The sequence below is a fragment of the Salvelinus sp. IW2-2015 genome, unplaced genomic scaffold, assembly GCF_002910315.2.
Source record: "Salvelinus sp. IW2-2015 unplaced genomic scaffold, ASM291031v2 Un_scaffold3535, whole genome shotgun sequence".
NCBI classification, from domain to species: Eukaryota; Metazoa; Chordata; class Actinopteri; order Salmoniformes; family Salmonidae; genus Salvelinus; species Salvelinus sp. IW2-2015.
The window spans coordinates 47,745-54,377 of NW_019944815.1; the positions used below are offsets into that span (position 1 = coordinate 47,745).

The window sequence follows — 6,633 nt, forward strand, 5'->3', positions numbered from 1 at the left end:
TAACTGAGTACCAACCCCCCTCTACTCCTTATAGTTACATTATAACTGAAGCACCAACCCCTCTACTCCTTATTGTTACATTATAACTGAAGCACCAACCCCCTCTACTCCTTATTGTTACATTATAACTGAAGTACCAACCCCCTCTACTCCTATTGTTACATTATAACTGAAGCACCAACCCCCTCTACTCCTTATTGTTACATTATAACTGAAGTTACCAACCCCCTCTACTCCTTATTGTTACATTATAACTGAAGTACCAACCCCCTCTACTCCTTATTGTTACATTATAACTGAAGCACCAACCCCTCTACTCCTTATTGTACATTATAACTGAAGTACCAACCCCCTCTACTCCTTATTGTTACTTATAACTGAAGTACCAACCCCTCTACTCCTTATTGTTACATTATAACTGAAGGCAACCAACCCCCTCTACTCCTTATTGTTACATTATAACTGAAGCACCAACCCCCTCTACTCCTTAACTATCGGCACACCAACGTCATGTAGTGGTGAACTGCGACCATCGTTGTCGTTTAAACCACGTGTACCGGTAGTCTGGCTACTCTTCAGTCACTGGATGTCTTCTGAGCGGATGACTTACCGGATGAGAATAAACAGATGAATCCGAGACACAAGGTGTTTAACGGTTATCTTCACGGACACGGAGGAAGGATCGAAGAGGTGACGAAGCCGATAGCGACGCTCCTCCCAACCAATGGGCTGCCTCCATTTTAAGTAACATTACGACATTGATTGAGGGGCAACCAATGATCAGGCCTCCTCCTCTGTGACGTCACGGTGTGACATCATCATGGCGCGACGCTGAGTAGCTCAGCTAAACATTTGTACCACGCCACTCAGATCACCATGACAACAACAACAGCTGTTTTGTTTTGTTTAACAGTGATGGTTATCATTGAAATGTCAAAAAGAGAGAAAACAGTTCAAAGCAAAAAGGGGAATCGAATTTACTGTGCAGAGTCCTTGGACCAGACCAGACCAGGCCAGGGCAGACCAGACCGGACCGGATCAGACCAGACCAGGGAGTACAGTAGACTACAGTAATGACCTGTGAATAATAGGCATAGCTAATTCAATGTGCTTTAATTTGACCCTGAGGTCTGGTCTATCCACATATCAGAACAGCCTCCCAGAGCCATAGTCCTGGGTCGTATTCAATAGAAACTAACGGGAAAAAAACATACCGAAACAGGGATGAACTATCCAATAAGAAACTCTTGTTTTCAAGGCCTCCCAAGTGGCGCAGCTGTCTAGGGCATCACTACAGACCCGGTTCGATCCCAGGCTATGTCACCACCGCCCGTGACCAGGAAACCCATGAGGTGGCGCACAATTCGCTCAGCGTTGTTTGGCTTAGGGGAGGGTTTGGCCGGCCGGCATGTCCTTCCTTGTCCTATCGCGATATAGCGACTCCTTGTGGCGGGCCGGGCGCCTGCAAGCTGACTTCAGTCACCAGCTGGACACATTGGTGCGGATGGCTTTCGGGGTTAAGCGAGCAGTGCTTAACCTTGACCTTTGCCTCTCCCGAGTCCGTAGGGGAGTTTCAGCGATGGGACTGTAACTACGAAACTCTTGTTTTCCGTTGCAAACCGCTTTGCTACTTTGTACACTACTGAATACGACCCAGGCCAACTGGCCCACACCGGACTGCACAGCTCCGTTTGGCTGGAGGACAACCTCTGCTGAGAGGGATTGTCCCAAATAGCACCCTATTCCCTATCCACTACACAAAGTAGTGCCCTATTCCTTATCCACTACACAAAGTAGTGCACTAAATACGGAATATGTTGCCATTTGGGATGCATCCCATGTCTGTCTGGCTCCCGTAACGATCGTCTGTCTGGCTCCCATACGATGGTCTGTCTGGCTCCCATACGATGGTCTGTCTGGCTCCCATAACGATGGTCTGTCTGTCTGGCTCCCGTAACGATGGTCTGTCTGGCTCCCGTAACAATGATCTGTCTAGCTCCCGTAACGATGGTCTGTCTGTCTGTCTGTCTGGCTCCCATACGATGGTCTGTCTAGCTCCCGTAACAATGGTATGTCTGGCTCCCATAACAATGGTCTGTCTGGCTCCCGTAACGATGGTCTGTCTGTCTGTCTGTCTGTCTGGCTCCCATACGATGGTCTGTCTAGCTCCCGTAACAATGGTCTGTCTGGCTCCCGTAACAATGGTCTGTCTGTCTGTCTCCCGTAACGATAGTCTGTCTGTCTGTCTCCCGTAACGATAGTCTGTCTGTCTGGCTCCTGTAACGATGGTCTGTCTGTCTGGCTCCCATACGATGGTATGTCTAGCTCCCGTAACAATGGTCTGTCTGGCTCCCATAACAATGGTATGTCTGGCTCCCGTAACGATGGTCTGTCTGTCTGTCTGGCTCCATACGATGGTCTGTCTAGCTCCCGTAACAATGGTCTGTCTGGCTCCCGTAACAATGGTCTGTCTGTCTGTCTGTCTGTCTCCCGTAACGATAGTCTGTCTGTCTGGCTCCTGTAACGATAGTCTGTCTGTCTGTCTCCCGTAACGATAGTCTGTCTGTCTGGCTCCTGTAACGATGGTCTGTCTGTCTGTCGGGCTCCCATAACGATGGTCTGTCTGGCTCCCATAACAATGGTCTGTCTAGCTCCCATAACGATGGTCTGTCTAGCTCCCATAACGATGGTCTGTCTGGCTCCCATAACGATGGTCTGTCTGGCTCCCATAACGATGGTCTGTATGGCTCCCATAACGATGGTCTGTCTGGCTCCCATAACGATGGTCTGTCTGGCTCCCATAACGATGGTCTGTCTGTCTGTCTGTCTGTCTGTCTGTCTGTCTGTCTGTCTGTCTGTCTGTCTGGTGCTGCTGTGTTCTAGCCTTAACATTCCAAGGAGGGTCATGTGGACCCGCTGAGTAGCATTCTGGGTAATTTAGGACTGTGTCTGTGTCAACTAACCTCAGCCCATGTCATGTCTCATAAATCGCCAGGGGAAGAAGAATACTAATAAAAATATCCGCAAGGCAAGAGATGGTGTCCCTGTTAAGATTTACCTTAAGCTAAACAACGGGAAATCCTTCTACAAAAAAAAAAAGTAAAATAAATCAATTTAAATAATTGTTTTGAAGTTTACAATCTTAACAAAAAGCAGAACTATTCAAGTCTATATCCTAAATGATTGTCAAGATTCTTTAAAGACAAAGAAAAAGTTACTTCATATTTTGGTCATTTGTTCTTTTTTCTAGAAGAGAAGAAAAGTCATGTGAAAACCTCACTGGGTTTTTGTACCACTATAATCAGACAAGAAATCAGAATCATATTTACTGTGTATTTACTTCACTTCTTATTACGTGCCTTATGATGTAATGTGTTCATAATCAATAGGTTTTAGACCGTGTCTGTCTATCAAATCGCATCCTATCCCCTATATGATGCATTCATTTAAAGTAGTGCACTAGATAGGGAATAGGGTGTAATTTGAGACGGACACTATCTCATGTACTATCTATCTGGTGACAGATTTGATTCATGTAGAGAACTGTGTTTTATATGTTGGCTGTATTATATGATATTTTTGAAATGGAAGTTAATGTTTGGTGCTTTGAGTGCACGTCTTAGAGAAATGAACAGGAAACTCTGAAATACCACAGTGTGTGTGTACCGTGGGCCTCTCTATCCCTGTAGCTGTTCCAACACATTTATCAGAATAATTATTTCAAAATTTGAAGACTTATTCAAAGTCTTACACTTATTTGGGACTTGGATGTACGCATGTATGACGTGTTGTTACTCGCTTGAGGTTTTCACATTCTAAACAGTTTTATTAGCTCTTTGTCCAGCAGTTCTACAGCAGCATCCTCAAAATGTCTTGTTATGCAAATGGACCTCGGTGGTATTTTTATTTTTTACATTTTTCTTTACAATCTATTGAAGAAAATACTGACTTGCTTAACAAATCCGGTGAGGTCCAAAAAAAAAAAGGGCTTAGGTTTCTACAGTAAAAGTGAAGCCAGTTTCTACAGTAGAAGTGAAGCCAGTTTCTACAGTAGAAGTGAAGCTAGTTTCTACAGTAGAAGTGAAGCCAGTTTCTACAAGTAGAAGTGAAGCCAGTTTCTACAGTAGAAGGGAGCCAGTTTCTACAGTAGAAGTGAAGCCAGTTCCTACAGTAAAAGTGAAGCCAGTTTCTACAGTAGAAGTGAAGCCAGTTTCTTACCAGTAGAAGTGAAGTTTCAACAGTAGAAGTGAAGCCAGTTTCCTACAGTAGAAGTGAAATCTGTTTCAACAGTAGAAGTGAAGCCAGTTTCTACAGTAGAAGTGAAGCCAGTTTCTACAGTAGAAGTGAACTGTTCTTATAGTATGTTTGTAGTGAGCTGATTACACAATACACATTGAGGGACAATCAGTGGTAGTGTTTCACTCAATGACTGGAAGATGCTTGGATACCAAATGGTACCCTATTCCCTATATAGTGCACTGCTGTTGACTGGTTGTCAGTTCATTGTAAAATCCACCTGGATAGATAGGCTATGTACGTCAGTAACGTAGGGTATAATGTTATTCTATGTGATACGTACGTTACCTCGGTTCATTATCTGATGTTGAGGCCCACAACACCCTCTCAGGTCATTTCAGGTTTTCCTCCATTTTGCTGTTTTTTGAGTGAAGCTGTTTAGAAAATCTCCCATCTTGTTTTGTTTTTTTAGCTGTAATCTTATTCGACTTGTTTCTCGTATGATTCTTTTGAGGGTATTTTTCATTTGATCTGCAGTGATGACGTGTGTTTAATTAGAATATTTTTCTTTAAAAAAGGTCAAAACTGGTAATGTTTGTCTGTCACTGTTTTTCACAACAGTTTGGCCGAACGCCCCTGAGGATGCGTTTACATTTTACATTTACATTTACATTTTAAGTCATTTAGCAGACGCTCTTATCCAGAGCGACTTACGATTGGAAAGTTCATACATATTCATCCTGGTCCCCCCGTGGGGAATGAACCCACAACCCTGGCGTTGCAAGCGCCATGCTCTACCAACTGAGCCACACGGGACCAGGGGATGCGTCGTCAATAGCAACCTATTTCCTATATAGTGCATTACTTCTGACCTCGGCCCAATGCTGTTTGGGTGCATCAAAAATAGTAGGGAATAGTATGCAGGGAATAGTATGCAGGGAATAGTATGCTGGGAATAGGACTGTGGTGTCTGAGGGCTGGTTCAGACTGTGAACTTCATAAACCACCATCTTGGTTATTTATGCAGTAGACGTTCACCCTTTAGTTTAGCTCTGGTCCAGGGCGTTTAAGTGAGGTTTGCTGATGCTGAGCGCCACGTGACGCCCTGGAACAGAGCTAACGAGCTGCCTTGGTCATGGTCTTCATGATACGTATCTTTCGGTGGATTGATTCTCTCACGTCTAAAAGCGATGTTATTGAAAACGTTTTTTTTTTTTTTTCAATTTCTGAACAGGAAAGAAGCCAGACATGACTCTAAACCTTTTGTATCATCATGAAAAGCGGATTATTCTAGAATGTCTGAATGTTTTATGTCTCTCTAACCTTCAGATCGAAACCACACAGCGTTCTCTACATCTCTGTCCCGACTGAATAGTTACAAGGTTTGCATCCCAAATGCCACCCTGTTCCCTATGTAGGGCCACTGGTCTAAAGTAGTGCACTAGATAGGGAATAGGGGACCATTTGGGAGGCAGACCAAGTCACGTCTTAACTCAGGCAGCATAGTTCAGCCATGATGAAAGACTTTATGCCTTCTTTTCCAATTGTGACCTAACATTTTACATTATCAAAACGGGCTGAGACACTAAAATCCTCATGTTTTTAGTTTTTATACTGAATCGTCACAAACAACAGAAACCAAACCGGACCAAAGTTGATGTGCCTTTCATTGATCTGTTATTCATCTCCTCGTTCCCTCCTCCATCACTACTGTTTAAATTAGAAGTCTGTCATCTCCTTGTTCCCTCCATCACTAGTCTGTCATCTCCTCGTTCCCTCCTCCATCACTAGTCTGTCATCTCCTCGTTCCCTCCATCACTAGTCCGTCATCTCTCGTTCCCTCCTCCATCACTAGTCCGTCATCTCCTCGTTCCCTCCTCCATCACTAGTCCGTCATCTCCTCGTTCCTCCTCCATCACTAGTCCGTCATCTCCTCGTTCCCTCCTCCATCACTAGTCCGCCATCTCCTCGTTCCCTCCTCCATCACTAGTCTGTCACCTCCTCGTTCCCTCCTCCATCACTAGTCTGTCATCTCCTCGTTCCCTCCTCCATCACTAGTCTGTCATTCTCTCGTTCCTCCTCCATCACTATCTCTGTCATCTCCTCGTTCCCTCCTCCATCACTAGTCCGTCATCTCCTCGTTCCCTCCTCCATACTAGTCCGTCATCTCCTCGTTCCTCCTCCATCACTAGTCTGTCATCTCCTCGTTCCCTCCTCATCACTAGTCTGTCATCTCCTCGTTCCCTCCTCCATCACTAGTCTGTCATCTCCTCGTTCTCTCCTCCATCACTAGTCTGTCATATCCTCGGTTCCCTCCTCCATCACTAGTCTGTCATCTCCTCGTTCCCTCCATCACTAGTCCGTCATCTCCTCGTTCCCTCCTCCATCACTAGTTCT

At 44.9% G+C, this 6,633-nt stretch overlaps 3 long non-coding RNA genes across 4 annotated transcripts in view; 2 read left to right on the plus strand and 1 right to left on the minus strand.

Annotated features, from left to right (window-relative positions):
• Positions 1 to 6: 6 nt before the first annotated feature.
• LOC112076047 (uncharacterized) lies at positions 7 to 4,828 on the plus strand. 2 transcript variants are annotated; one of them, XR_011477574.1, is made up of 3 exons: positions 7 to 382; positions 425 to 4,209; positions 4,257 to 4,828. It is a non-coding gene; the product is annotated as an uncharacterized lncRNA (long non-coding RNA). The 2 variants fall into 2 exon arrangements; XR_011477573.1 differs by having other exon boundaries at positions 7 to 4,209.
• On the minus strand, positions 4,692 to 6,216 carry LOC139025906 (uncharacterized). The gene is made up of 2 exons (XR_011477575.1): positions 5,054 to 6,216; positions 4,692 to 4,872 (listed from the first exon to the last, which is right to left on the minus strand). It is a non-coding gene; the product is annotated as an uncharacterized lncRNA (long non-coding RNA).
• A 117-nt stretch (positions 6,217 to 6,333) lies between these two features.
• LOC139025907 (uncharacterized) overlaps positions 6,334 to 6,633 on the plus strand; it is a 2,227-nt gene continuing 1,927 nt past the window's right edge. Inside the window, exon 1 of the long non-coding RNA XR_011477576.1 lies at positions 6,334 to 6,598. This is a non-coding gene — a long non-coding RNA (uncharacterized lncRNA). The remainder of the gene's footprint in view (positions 6,599 to 6,633) is intronic.